The 14,902-nt window shown below is 62.8% G+C and overlaps 1 protein-coding gene across 2 annotated transcripts in view; it reads right to left on the bottom strand.

The window, feature by feature from the left end:
- Positions 1-14,902, bottom strand: part of SLCO3A1 (solute carrier organic anion transporter family member 3A1) — a 158,824-nt gene that overhangs the window by 103,533 nt on the left and 40,389 nt on the right. The gene's annotated exons all lie outside the window — the stretch shown is intronic.

Raw genomic sequence — 14,902 nt, 5'->3', positions numbered from 1 at the left:
CAGCCATGTCTAGAGTGCCCTGGCAACACGAGCCTACAGGGCAGCAGCTCCCCGAGGGGCAACCACCCGAGACAGACAGCTGGACAAGCAGCGAAATGGGTGAGGGTGGCCTGAAACAGCTGCTGCCAGAACCTGGGCCCACCGCTCTCCAAGCCTTGAGAGGCGGGCAGAGAGGGGGTGGCGCTGGGACCCCAGAGCCATCGCCGGCAACCCCCTGTCTCCATGCAGAGCGCACACCGTGGACACGACTTTCCAGCCACGGACGTTCATGGAATTCAGGCATCTTGGGGCCGCGTGGTGGCACAGCAGGTGAAGCCACCACTGGGAGCTGGCCCAGTGCTTGGGCCCCTGCCACTCATGGGGAGACCTGGAAGAATCTCTTGGCTCTGGTCTGGCCTAGCACTGGCCCTCGTGGTCATGTGGGGAGAGAACCAGTGGCTGGAAGATCTCGCTCCCTCCCTCTCTCTCTGTAACTCTTTCAAGTAAATACATAAATAAAAAAAAAAAAAACCAAACCTCAGGGAGGTTCCAGCCCCAGCCCAGGTCCCCCGGCCTGCAGACAAGCAGGCGTCCCAAAGACTGTCCTGTATGGCCGGAACCACCAGTGCACCCTCCGTCCAGCAGGGTCTGCGCTGTCCAGGCCTCTGTTGCGTCAGCCCCAGGCTGGAGGGCAGGTGGGCAGCCTTCGGGGCGTCCACGGTGAGCTGGGGGCAGGTGCAGCAGCCCCACCCAAGGCTCCGCCCCTCTGTCTCTGCTGCCACTCCCCGTCCCCCCCACCAGCTTTCCCTCCTTTCCTGCTCTCCCTCTGCCCCGCCTCCCTGAAACCCCACTCCGGTGGCCGCCTGCATCCCTCCTGCCATCGCCCAATTTCTAAGCGCCCTGCAGGGATGCTCCTGGGGCCGGGCTCAGAACAGCAGGCTCAGCCACAGCTCAGCCACAACAGCAGGTGGCCACATTTACTTCCTCTGCACTGGTGGCAAAGATCACACCTTCGCCCCAGCTCCTTCGCAGGCCCGAGAGCTGCGCTGGGCCTCAGGGACCCTGAGCGGTGCCCTCTCTTGGGGCTGGCGATGCGCTGAGGAAGACCCAGCAGGCAGGCAGGCGATAAACCAGGCATAGCGAGTGCTGTGCAGAGGGAACAGGCGAGCGGGGGCCTGGAGAGGGCAGGGCAGGTGTAATGGGGAGAGCACGGGGACGGGGGCACATCACGACCATCGCTGTGGACCACACACACACGTGCCACTGCTGAGTCCCTTGGTCTGATCATGCATCATTCCCTAGTCGAGGCGTGTGTACGAGGCGTGTGGAGCAGAATTCATTTGTCCGACTGCACCGAGCACCTACGTGCCTGGCCCAGGGACACCAGCACCTGGGCTGGAGCAGGGGACGGGGCCACAGGCTGAGCAGCAGCCCCGGGGCGGGGAGAGTCCAGGCCCTCTGTGTCCTCACTACCCGGCCCCCACAGTGTCGGGCCCCCCGGGCCTCGGCTCCCTGTCCTGTGCTGATACCGAGGGGGCAGGGCTGAGAGGCTCAGAGGAGGACGTGGCTCCGGGCACGCGGGGACCCCAGGGCTGCCCCTGGGTTTCAGGGAGGGAGGAGCGGCTGCAGCGTCCAGGACAGCCACGGATGCCCGGCCTCAGGTGCTGACTGTGCTAGGGAGGAAAGGGGGATGGCAGGGACCACAGGCTGACCTCGCTCCTGTCCACGTCACTACCCTGCCCCTCCCAGGGCCTCCATCCCGGTCAAAGTTGCGACCAGGCACCTCCTCAGATGCCATGTGCCTCCCCCGGCCCTCAAGGGAGCTCCCTCACCACCTGACTGCAGCTTCGATGTGACTCCCGGGTCCCCTGGGAACAGCGGGGCAGGGACTCCGTCTGCCTTCTCCAGCACGACACCCACTGGCCCCGGCTCGGCACAGCAGGATTTGCCCCCTCGGTGTCAGGATGACTGTCCCCAGCTGGGACGTGGAAGCACCCACAGAGCGTCTCTCCCTGAGGCTTCCCAGAGTGTGGCTCGGAAACCCCCAGGAAACCCCTTGTCACCATTCTCGGGCTGCTTTGCCCGTGTCACTCACCCACACCCAAGCACAGCAGAGCGAGCTGACCCCGCGGTGGGGCTGGGAGGACATGCGGCCCTGCAGCCATGTTTGAGCTCCTCATCCCGTGAGCACCTGTGGATGGAGCCCCTGCAGACATGAGATCCTGGGCTCCTCGCTAACGTGACAAACGTGTCCAGAAAACCAGTGTCTGCTCTGATGCATGCCCCCCCAAGGCCAGGAGGCAGACGCTGCGTGGCATCACCTCCACCCCTAGACCAGCCCGCCCTGCCCGGGATGCCCCCTCCCCAGTCTCCACCATCCCAAAAGGAGCTAAGCACGGGCAGGTTCCTGCTGCCGACCTCACGCCCCACACCTGTACCACACGGCACATCCTGCCCCCACCCTGGATCCCTGGGTACAGCCTCAGTGTCCCTAATAAACACCCCCTCACCCACAGGGTCTTCCTCCCCTAAACCCTCCTGACCCCCCCAAGAGGCCCCATGCTGTCCCAGCCCCCAGCCCATTCCCTGCTCTGGTCCTGGGCCCTCGCCACCCCCTGCTGGGGCTCCCTGAGGGCGGCAGCTGCTCCACCTGCAGCCCAGGCCCAGGCCTTGCTGAGACCCAGCTCTGGACCAGCAGGGTCTTGTCCAGGTGAGAGGACGTGGGGCAGCGAGTGGCACTCGGCCACCAGCAGCAGCCACTGCTCACGTGGACACCTCCCTGCACAGGGATGGGCCGCCCCTCTCGCTGGGGTCACAGCATCCTGCCTGGGGGATTTGGGGTGAGAAACCCCTCCCTGTGCAGACACTTCCTGGGGCTACTCCCTGGGGTCACCCCCTCCAGCCTGCGGGTAGCTATGGTCCACTTTCCAGAGTGATACCGCTCCATCCAGTCCCACGTGAGACTCTCCCCCCCCTCCCCCCCCCCCCAGCTGCCTCTTCCCTGGCCCCTGCTTCTATGACCGCTGTACTGATGTGTGCTGGAAGAACATGGCGGCCAGGAATGCCCATGGATCCCCACTGGGCTCCATCCACTCGCTGTCCCTCCCCTAGGACCCTCTGAGTGACTTCCCCCCCGCCCCTGTGAAACAGACGAGAAAGCCCAACGCACAGCGCGGTTACCCGGCTTGCGGCGGGGAGGGTCCTGGTTGGAGTCAGGCAGGGGTAGGGGGCTCAGGCTCTGCACCGTGCCATGACAGCAGTGACGGTGTTAATGCACTGTGTGCCCCTCCCCAAAATGAGCGAGATCACAGCATCTATGACCAGCGCACCATAAAGCAATGTTCCGTTTGACGAGAGTCATTCGTCCTGATTGGACGTTATGCGATGTTTGTGTATTAACATCACACGGTGTTCCATAAAAACACAATCGTTGTGTGTCTGTGAAACAATGCTAAGTACAGAAAAACACCTCAACTCTGTTCGCAGAATTACAGAGGCCAAACGTGCCCGGCAATCACTCAGTATGAGGCCAGCACTGTAGCACAGCTGGTAAAGCCACCACCTGTGACACCAGCATCCCAGGTGGGCGCCAGTTCGAGTCCCAGCTGCTCCACTTCTGATCCAGCTCCTTGCTACTGAGCCTGGGAAAAGCAGTGGGAGATGGCCCAGGTGCTTGGGCCCCTGTACCCACGTGGGAGACCCAAAAGAACTCCTGGCTTCAGCCTGGTCCATCCCTGGCCGTGATAGCCATTTGGGAGGGTGAACCAGCAGACAGATCTACATTGGGGCTGGCACTGTGGCTTAGCGGGTAAAGCTGCTGCCTTCAGTGCCGGCATCCCATATGGGTGCTGGTTCAGGTCCCGGCTGCTCCACTTCTGATCCAGCTCCTTGCTAATGTGCCTGGGAAAGCAGAGGAAGATGGCCCTGGTGCTGGAGCCCCTGACACTTGCCTGGGAGACCCAGATGAAGCTCCGGCCATCGCAGCCATTTGGGGGAGTGAACCAGCAGATCAAAGACCGACCTCTCCGCCTCTCTGTAACTCTTTCAAATAAATATATATTTTTTTTAAAGTTTCAGTCCACCTCTGGCGCTCTGATGTGGCTGTCACTCCAGGGGCAGCCCCCAGGTCTGACCCAGCTCCCTCCCGGGTACAAGGTCACGGCGAGTGCGCCACTCATGCTTGCCGTATGAATGCATGAGTTACATGTAGACAACTAAATTTAACGTCTGCATTTGCTGAAAAGGGGCCAAGTTATTTATAAGCGTCTCCAACATACAATGCCACCCTCTCCGCCGGTGCTGTGCCTCGGTACACACAGCCCTCGTTTCCACAACCTGCGTTAACAAACACAACCTGGAGCTCCCGGACACGGCCTCCAGACCCAGTGCTTCCCCGCAGGGTCTGGGTGCCCCCGGCCTGCCTCACAGCAAGGTGGGGAGGGCGCCAGAGACGAGACAGCAGCAGGTGCAGTGGCCCGGTCTGTGGCAGGAAGGGCAGGAGGGGACGGGGGCCCGGGTGCACAGGCGTCACTCCCGTCTTCACGGTAAGCAGCTCGGTGGCAGCTACACTGCAGCGGCTGCGAGCTCGAGGGTGGCACAGCCAACACGGAGGGAGCCGAGAGCTGCATTCTGGACGTGCCGAGCTTAACCTACACCCGTGAAGGCACCCGTCCATCAGCAGGAAGTTGGTGCTGCGCTCAGCCGAGCGGCGGCACGGCCGGGAGCAGACGAGGGGAGGCGGCCCGGGCGTCCATCTGCACGGGCTGCGGCGAGGACAGGCCCAGAGGACGTGGAGCCCCGCCCAGGAGATCAGATCCACAGACAGCTGGCAGGCGGCAGGGTGCGGAGCGCAGGGAGCCAGCGGGTGACGGGGTCAGGGCTTGTCTGAGTGTGTGGGGTGAAGGGTCCGGAGCCCAGTGGCACAGCGTGTGTACCCGGCACTGCGGGCGGGGCACAGGCAGCGGCTGGGAGGCCAAGCGGTGCCGGGCCTTCCCGTCACCACAGCTGGAAGTTTAGAACTGAAAGGATGGACGGTTAGAAACGTGGACCCGGGGTCCTGCCGCTCCACCTGTTCTGGTCCCGACCACACTGAGCTCCCCGAGTGTCCGGAGGGAGACCTGGAGGAGGGTTACAGAAATCCGATCACAGAGTGACCACTTCTGGAAGGCTCTCCCGCGGCCTTCACCTATGGGCGCCAGTTTGAGTCCCGGCTGATCCAGCTCCCTGTTAATGCATCTGGAAAAACAGAGGAAGATGGCCCAAGTGCTTGGACCCCTGCCACCCACGTGGGAGGCCTGGAAGAAGCTCGTGGCTTCTGTCAGGCCAGGCTGGGCCCAGCCATCTGGGGAGTGAACCAGCAGATGGACAGTGCGTGTGTGTGTGTGTGTGTGTGTCTGCCTTTCAAATAAACCAATCTTAAAATAGATGAGGAACAGCAGCTGGGGATTCTGGGTTCATGAGGTAGGACAGGGAGAAGACAGGCCAAGGCCACGTCCTCTGTGCCCGCCACGCTGCCAGGGCCCCATGGCAGGAGCCAGTGTGTGCAGGGCACCATGGCCACGCCTTTAGCTCACTGTGCGTAGGCTTCGGTCTAAATCAGCAGACGGCTGCTCACGTTTCCGCGGGAGTCGGGAACCCCGACGTCAACACTGCCCACAACCAGTGAGGTTGGAAGGAGCACTGGGGGAGAACAGGCTTTGCGGGGTTCGGGCTGACGTTCTGTAGGACGCCCACCGGGATGGGGATCAGTCTACACGGCAGCCGGCGGAAAACCAACAGAAACTGCCCCAGAAGCCCGAGCCCCCAGTGGGGCTCCTGAGGCTCTGTTCCAGACACAGCCGCCACCGCTGGTGCAACTGGTCTACCGGAAGCACAGACACACTAAGGAAATTAAAACCCGTTTCCGTACTCTTGCACCGATACTGCATGTCACACCCGTAACGCCGGAAGCAGGCGATACCAGTGTTCAGAGCGCTTCAAGGGGTTGGTGCTGTGGTGCAGCAGGTAAAGCCGCCACCTGCAGTGCCGACAGCTCCTACGGGCAGCGGTTCATGCCCCAGCGGCTCATGCCCCAGCGGCTCCACTTCTGAACCAGCTCCCTGCTGATGGCCTGGGAAAAGAGGATGGCCCAAGTGCTTGGGCTTCTGCCACCCATGGGAGGCCCTGATGAAGCTCCAGGCTTCAGCCTGGCTCAGCTCTGGGCATTGGGGCCCTCAGGGGAGTGAACCAGCAGGTGGAAGACTCCTCTCCTCCCCTCCCTTCTTCTCCCCTATATCTCAAATTTTTAAAATCTTTTAAAAAAAAGAGCTTTAATTAAACAGTAAAGAAGGAAGCAAGCAGCACCATCGGGGAGGGGTGCTGTCCCACGTCTGTGTCCAGGTACACAGTCACAGGAAGAACCTGGGCCCAAGCCCACAGGCCAGGGTGGGGCTCTGCCTGGGCCCAGGGGCGAGACAGGCTCGGGTCTAAGCAGACACCACTGGGTTCTGGAAGGTTCCTAGCATCCCCACACAACCTCAGAACCTGTCAGACCTGTGCTGTGCTCGTGAGACCTCCTGCTGGGGCCCAAGTCCCCCTGCAAACCCCCTGGACACCCACAAGGCAGGTGGGCACCTGTGAGCACTCCGCACCAAGAAAGGGATGTGGGGGGAGCCCACACCCACCGTGCCTAGAACATTGCAGCAAGGAAGCAAGGCAGGTGCCCGGGAGGCAGCGGACACCTCGGCCCGGGCCCTCCGTACCAGCCCTGGTGTCCGGAGTCAGAGGCTGTGACGAGGAAACGGGAGCCGCGCGCACGCAGCAACTCCCACGGCACAAAGCGCCCCGGTCCCCACGTCCCTTGACTTCCTGCCCGGTTCCCACTGCCGAGAGGCTGCTCAGCAGAACACATGGAAAGTTTCGACTCAGAGTTCAGATTCCATGAGTGACCCAGGTGCGTGCTTTAAATGTTTTGCGCTTTAGAACAACAAAAACATTCCGGTTCTCCCATCTGTAGCAGCGCAAACCAGCACAGAAAATCTGTGGTCTCACCCGGACGCCCAGGGTTCAGCTCGAAGGAGGGATGGAAAATTTCAGCCCCTATGGAATGTTCTGGCTGGGTGTGCAGGGGGTGGCACAGGAAGTGGGCTGCGTGGGGCTCCGATGCCCCGGGGAACGCAGTCTGACCCTGCGCACAGCTGCCCCAGTGACGCATCAATGGCTCTCTGGGGACCAAACCAAGTTGAGCTGAACGAGAACAACTTCCCAGACCCCAGAGCCCGTCCCAGCCTCCTAGCCCCGCCCATCTCCACCACATCACCTGCCACCCACTGTCAGTCGCCTGGATGTGGGTCAGGAACCTTACCGAGAACCCAGCTCGCTTTGCACGCACAGGAGTCTCCCTGTAACGTTAGGTCGAGGGCCAGCCTGCCCCCCCCAAAGCGCGCCCGCCTTCCAGAAGGCCACTGGGCAGCCTCCGAGGCAACAGCCTGCCCCAGCCAACCTCCTGAACCCTGGTGGCCCCACCTGGTGCCATCTGTACGTGGCTACGGTGAGCAGCATGGGCTGGGCTGAGCAGGAAGAGACCGGCACAGCCAGGCTGGGGTGGCGCCCACTCACCCGCTGCTTCACTCCCGACAGCCGGAAGTCCTCCGAGGCCGCAGTGGCAGCCTCATCTGTGCCCCAGGGCTGCTCACTTTTCCCAGCCGACATACAGACCACGGACAGAGCCGGGCCCTCCTGCCCGCCGCGGGACCTGTCCCTGCACGCAGCGGCCAGAGGCTGCTTTTCAATACTGTCATTGCTTGACTTTGGGGTCAGTGAGCAGGAGGGACGGTGTGACTTGTGGCTTCCGGGTCTCTGTGCTGGAAACAATGAAGAACTAAGCCAGAAACTTCCATGTGAGAGTCAGGGTTCTATGGAGCGCCGTGGTGGGTGTTCCTGCAAGAGGCCAGCGCTGTGGCCAGTGCCAGAGTGCCGTGGTGGGTGTCCCTGTGTGACAGAGGCCAGTGCCAGGGCCAGAGCGTCGTGGTGGGTGTCCCCGTGTGACAGAGGCCACTGCTGTGGCCAGTGCCAGGGTCAGAGTGCCGTGGTGGTGTCCCTGTGCGACAGAGGCCAGTGCTGTGGCCAGTGCCAGGGCCAGAGCACCATAAAGTGGGTGTCCCTGTGAGAGACCAGTGCTGTGGCAGGGCCAGGGTGGGCAGAGCGCCGTGGTGGGTGTCCCTGTGAGAGGCCAGCGCCGTGGTCCGGGGACAGCTACTCGCCCGAGCCCCCGAGGGCTCCACACCTCTCCAGGCTACGTTCAGACAAAAGCTACACAGCCCCTCCCACGTGACAGCCAGGGCCTTCCAGCCCCGAGGGCCAGGGTCCCATGGTCTGTACGCCGGAAGGGGTCATCCCATGTTCTAATAACCAGGTCCCCAGGGCTGTGGCAGCTCTGGCACAACCAGACCCAGGATGCCCCACTCCCTCCGTCCCCTGCTCCACTTCCTGGGGCGCTCAGCCTCTCCAAGTGAGCTCCTGGTAAGGGTGACGAGGACGAGGGGCGCTGGAGTCCCCGAGCACCCGGCTTGCTCTTGCTAGCAGTGCTGGGAGGGAGGTGGCCTGCCTCTGTGCCCCTTCACCTGTGTGCAGCTGGCCAGAGCAAAGCAGGCGTGCCTTCCCACCAGGCCCAGGGGGCGGGGGCGCCGCCAACGGTGGCCTTGGGCACTCTGCGCCGGGTGGGCAGCCGGCCCTGCTCTGGGCCATCGAGCGCCTCCTGGCCCTAGAGCCTGTCTGTCAAAGCCTTCGAAGCCGGGTTCTGACGTCAGCCATGCTGTGCTCACAGGGTCCGCACCGGAGGCCCCAGGGCACGGCGTCAGCTCCTTCACTACGGCACTCGCTCCTGTGAGCCGTGAGCAGCACCTGCCCTTACCTGGCCGTGTTTAGCAGAGAAAAACGGTTTCTCTTCCATTTTGGGGTTCCTGCTCCTCAGCGTGAGTCAGGACAGCACCTGGGGGCTCCTGCAGGAGGACGCCCACTCCCGCAGCCCAGGGCCCTGGCACCGTGGACTCTGGCTGCGGCATTACACTCGCCCTCCTGTCCACCTCCCTCCCTCCCTCCCTGTAACATGGCCTTGCTTCTGCAGCCAGAACCTCACAGCTGGGCCCGAGACGGTGAGCTGCCGACGTGCGGGAGTGGCCGGGCCGAGGGCCAGCCTCACCAGGTGTGGAAAGGTCGTCAAGGAGTTGACAACACAGTCCACTGGACAGAAGTGGGTTTCCAGGCTCAAAACTTGGGTCTGGGGCCAGCGCTGTGGTGTCATGGGTAATGTCACAGCCTTTGACACTGGCACCCCATGGGGGCACTGGTTCAAGTCCTGGCTACTCCACTTCCAATCCAGCTTCCTGATGGCTTGGGAAAGCAGTGGAAGATGGCCCAAGGGCTTGGGCTCCTGCACCCACGTGGGAGACCTGGAAGAAGCTCCTGACTCCTGGCTTTGTCCTGGCCCAGGGCTGGTCATCGTGGTCATCTGGGGAATGAACAAGAAGATGGAAGATCTGTCTAACCCTCATTCTGTAATTCTGACATTCAAAATCAACCAATCTTTAAAATAAAAAACTCAGAAAAAGCTGGAGAGACCGACCACATCCTTAGAGTGACCACTGCTGGGGACGAGCTGCAGGCGGCCGGCCCCCAGGCCCACGGCCCGCGGAATACAGAGGCAGGAGGGTCTGCAAAGCAAGGGTGCCCGACACCCGGCACCCCCTTGTGCCACACTCGCTTATCTTCTGGAAGAAGCCAGCGTATGCAGACTTCACCCCTTCCTCAGAAGGGAGCTGAGCACGCGTGGACGTCGGGGTCTGAGGGGGACCCGGGATCCCCACGGCGACAAGGGAGCGTGCATGGTTTCCGTTAGAGACAAACGTTTGTACCGCTCCAGCTGAGACGTAGCAAGTGTGGCCCTGAGTAAATACACAGGCAAAGAAGAACCACCGGAACGAAACGGAACTAGACACCGCGGTCACCGTCCAGGGCACTCACTTCCAGATGTGCGGTCTTGGTTTTGCCAATGCTTTCTAAAATAGAACACTTCCTTTTCTAAGAATCGAGCCAATATGCTCCCAAGTGAAGAGGACAGGTTAGAACCAGGAAGGCTGATGGATCACACCAGGGCGGCAGCCATACCCCAGGCACCTGCAAATTGGTGCAAATCGGCACGCTGCTGCCCGGGCTGTGCTGGCGCCTCCTGTGCCTTGGGTGAACCACACAGGGGTCTGCAGGAAAAGCAGAGGTGCTGGGTTAGTGCAGGACCCAAGGGGCTGCTGGGCGCCAAGGCTGCAAGGGCACAAACCCGCCCCCACGCTCACGCCAATCACTTGCCTGGGCCCCTTTCTGCTCCTGGAAATGGAGACGCTAACCCGTGTGGACCCTTGGAGGCAGGTCCCTGGGGGCACCTGGGAACCCGTGTGGACCCTTGGAGGCAGGTCCCTGGGGGCACCTGGGAACCCGTGTGGACTCTTGGAGGCAGGTCCCTGGGGGCACCTGGGAACCCGTGTGGACTCTTGGAGGCAGGTCCCTGGGGGCACCTGGGAACCCGTGTGGACTCTTGGAGGCAGGTCCCTGGGGGCACCTGGGAACCCGTGTGGACTCTTGGAGGCAGGTCCCTGGGGGCACCTGGGAACCCGTGTGGACTCTTGGAGGCAGGTCCCTGGGGGCACCTGGGAACCCGTGTGGACTCTTGGAGGCAGGTCCCTGGGGGCACCTGGGAACCCGTGTGGACTCTTGGAGGCAGGTCCCTGGGGGCACCTGGGAACCCGTGTGGACTCTTGGAGGCAGGTCCCTGGGGGCACCTGGGAACCCGTGTGGACTCTTGGAGGCAGGTCCCTGGGGGCACCTGGGAACCCGTGTGGACTCTTGGAGGCAGGTCCCTGGGGGCACCTGGGAACCCGTGTGGACTCTTGGAGGCAGGTCCCTGGGGGCACCTGGGAACCCGTGTGGACTCTTGGAGGCAGGTCCCTGGGGGCACCTGGGAACCCGTGTGGACTCTTGGAGGCAGGTCCCTGGGGGCACCTGGGAACCCGTGTGGACTCTTGGAGGCAGGTCCCTGGGGGCACCTGGGAACCCGTGTGGACTCTTGGAGGCAGGTCCCTGGGGGCACCTGGGAACCCGTGTGGACTCTTGGAGGCAGGTCCCTGGGGGCACCTGGGAACCCGTGTGGACTCTTGGAGGCAGGTCCCTGGGGGCACCTGGGAACCCGTGTGGACTCTTGGAGGCAGGTCCCTGGGGGCACCTGGGAACCCGTGTGGACTCTTGGAGGCAGGTCCCCGGAGGGCCCGGGTTTCAAATCAAGACACCCAGACACCAGGGCTCACACTCCATCTCGTCCAAGGTCACCCAGGCAGCGAGCAGAGTGGCAGCGTGAACCACGAGCAGCTGCAGAAGAACGGAGAACACCGGCCGGGCCACCATGTGGCAGCGCCAGATAAGAGCCCAGGCGTCTCCCAGCGCATCACTGAGCACACACCGAGAGGGACAGAGCAGCTGGGACCGGGCCAAAACAAACTGACCGCTCCCACAGCATCAACCCTGTTAGGACCGGAAGTGGGCGGGGGACTTCGGCATCAATGAGGTTGCAGCCCAAGGACCCTGCCCGCTCCCAGGAGGCACAGCCCCGGGGTCATTTTCCCAGGCGAGCCACAGTCACGGCGCCGGTGGTCCACTCTCAGATGCTCCCTGGGCTCTGAAGGACAACCCGTATCTGCTTCCTGGGATGCTCGCGACCTCTGGCTATGCTGATGCCCGACAGACGGCCCCGAGAGTGGTTCTCTCTGTGCCCTGCACTGCGGTACAAAGGCTGCTCTGGGTTTCAGGGGGAGCAACGCTCCGGAGAAGTGCCGCCGGCACAGCCGTGGCCGGTTTCTGTACCGCACCACGTGGAGTGATGGCCCTGCGTACCTGGCAATCCCAGAGCCCCTGCCCTCCAGGAAGGCAGAGGCTCCTGCGGAAGGCCTTCCTCAAAGCCCCCTGCCCCCACCCCAGGCCTCGCGGCCAGGTCCATCCTCTGAGAACAGCCGGGCTCGGGAGAACCTGCCTGCCTCCGCGACTGAGGCTCCCTGTGCTGTGCAGGTGCTGCCATGTGTACACACCAGCACTGTGTGGTTTCATCCTGACCCCGGTCTGCAGGCTTAAAGACATCACCCACGCCATAAAAATACACAGAGCTGAGACACGGGCTCCTGCGCCAGTGACCCCGAACCTGGCCACCTCTCCACAAGCCACGGATCGCACCACAGTTCTGTGCAGCACAACCCGGGCAGGTGGACTTCCCCCACTGTGTGACAGTTTGTGACCCCAGAATCCTTTCACATTACAAAGCTAAAAGGAAAAAAAAAAATCAATTTACATTCTCAAGTACCTCGGGGGGCAAATGGCAACACAGCTTCATATACCGAGTCCGGTATGGAAGGGACCTGGTACATCCTGTGTCTGGTGAGGGCCGAACTGTGCCCACCTAAGGGAGCCACGAGGCCTGGAGGTGCTCCAAGTTTTTCCTGGGGGTCTAGGACCAGAACTGGCCCCAGGGCACAGGCAGATGCATGGAGGGTGTAAGGCAAACTTCTTGATGGCTCCCGGAGGGTGGGGGTCCAGCCCACTGGAGGGAGGGGAGCAGCAGTTGGCCGGGGCCCCACACACCTGAGCTCAGGGCCACGCCCACCGCTGCTCCAAGCACCTGAGGCAGGCGCCGGACCTCCTCCCAGACCCTGAGCTCACCTGGCAGCTACAGCCACCACATCCCCTCTCCCCCAACTCTGCCTCTGACACTGGGTCTTGGTGTGAGGTGCGCTGCTGTCTGCTGCTCCCACCCCCATGAATTTTATTCCCTACAGGTCCCAGGCTGTCCCGTGGAATCCCCTGGGGTGTACCTGCTGCCTGGCCCCGTGCCTCTCCCCATCCCAGCCCTGTGAGCCGACCCCACACCTGCCTGGCATGCATCCCCGAGACCCCAGGCTCAGCCCCGCCAGCTGAGCCACCTCCCCGAGTCCCAGGGAAGTGCGAAACCCCGGCAGCTGCCAGCACCGAGCGGTGCGGTCCACAGCACAAGGGGAGTCACGACTGCAGCAGTGCCATGGAGGAGGCTTGAAGAGACTGGGGACGGAGACGCCAACTATCACCAGGCCAGGTATGGCTGAAGAAAAGCCCCCCAGTGCCCCCAGTGCAGGACAGTGAGGGCCACCTGCACCACACAGCAGAGTGGCTCCTCATCCCAGCTGTTCTTTCCCTTCATTCCGGGAACTGTCCACAGAGACTGCGGAACTCTAGCTAGGAATAAACTTAAGACACTTTCCCACCTCGCTTCACCTTGCACCTTCTCAAAACAGCGGCAGAGGTGCGATGACCCACGGATGGGGCACCCGAGCACGGGACACAGTGGGTGCCTCTGTCCATCATCCCACTCACACGGCCCCCCGAGGAGAACAACCTGCTCTGCTGTGAGCATGGAGAAAAGACGTCCGCTGAGGAATGGGCTGTCTGCAGGCCACACTGCGGGGCTGGAGGTGGGACAAGATACCCCAGGGAGGGCCGGACGCTGTCCCCCGCCCGCCCAGTCCGCCAGCCTCCAAGAACTCCATGTACCACCCACAGTGGTTATCCCACCACAAGCACAGGCCGACTTCTTGGTGATGCCGTAGCGAGAAGCTGCCAGCAGAGCCAAGTTCCCGCCGGAAGGGGCCGGCTACAGGAGGTGCTGGCTGGGAAGCCCCTCCTGAAGGGCCACCTGGGGATCCGCAAGTTCGGCGGCAGCTCGGCCACAACAGGCCAAGGCAAATGAGCACCGTGGTGGAGAGCAGGTGCTCAACTCGGACAGGACGCACCGCGCGGCCCGGGGCGGCGGGGTCTCCGTGGCCACTGCAGGTGCAGAGTTCATCTGAGACCTGCTGGGCAGCAGCCAGGGCAGTGTCTGTCCACCGCCCCTCCCGACGCCACAGGACAGGCGTGTGTGGGCCAAGTGAGCATCACACCAGGGCATGCGCACCCCTGCCGCCTCCTGCCTCAGGCACCAGCCCGCTGGCGGGCCACAGGTCTCCCGCGGGACCAGCCCCATGGGAGCTGACCAGGGCAAGACCCACACCTGGAGCCCAGCGTTGACCCTTTCACGCCCCCTCCTCCGCAGGGGGAGGGGCCTTGCATTCCTATTGGCCCCTTCACCATTTCCCACAGCAAAGTGACACTGGGTCAGGGCTGTAGCCCTGGTTCAGGAGGGGAACGCCGAAGGTTCCTCCTCCCAAGGGGTCGCTGGGGCCAGGCTCTTGTCCGTGACCCCTCACCCAAGACAAGAACTCAGCCTCCTGCTTCCCTGTTCCTTCCTCGCACTGCCCCCTCCACCTGCTACCAGACAGCAACCCTTGGGGGTGACAGTGTCCAGTCAGAGGCCAGCAGGGCGGCTGGATGCCCTGGTCTGTGAGGGACTTGCCTGGAGTGACTTCCTCTGACGCTGTCACAGCAGCCAGGGGTAAATCATCCCCAAGGACCCCTCCCTCATGCCAAAGGCAGACAGACACCGGAGGTCTCTCCTGGGGACAGTCGGGCCGTGTGGGCCTGAGCCAACGTCTCATCTGCTTGCATTCCCCAGGCCAGCGATGGGCAGGCAGGCACTGTGCCCCTTTCCAGCCACGGGCCTATTCACCGACAGCAGCGTCCACCTGCACCCTGTCTGGCCAGTGACGACGCCCAGTCCACAGCTGGGACAGAGACAAGAACGGGGCTCCCGCGTGCCTGCTCCAGACCCGCCAACCCGGAGAGCACGGCAGATGAGAAGGGCAAGTTCCACCCTCACTCAAACCTGCACTGGACACAGAAGCACGGGGCACAGAGCTGCCCCACGGGGAGGGCACCTCTCAAGGCTCAGCCGCGGGGACTGGGGACACCACCACACGCCAGCACCTGCGGAGCAAGCATTCTTGGC

The sequence above is a fragment of the Lepus europaeus genome, chromosome 11 (assembly GCF_033115175.1).
Source record: "Lepus europaeus isolate LE1 chromosome 11, mLepTim1.pri, whole genome shotgun sequence".
In the NCBI taxonomy this organism is placed as follows: Eukaryota; Metazoa; Chordata; class Mammalia; order Lagomorpha; family Leporidae; genus Lepus; species Lepus europaeus.
Note: the sequence above shows the minus strand (reverse complement) of the source record. Positions and strands in the feature narration are given on the sequence as shown.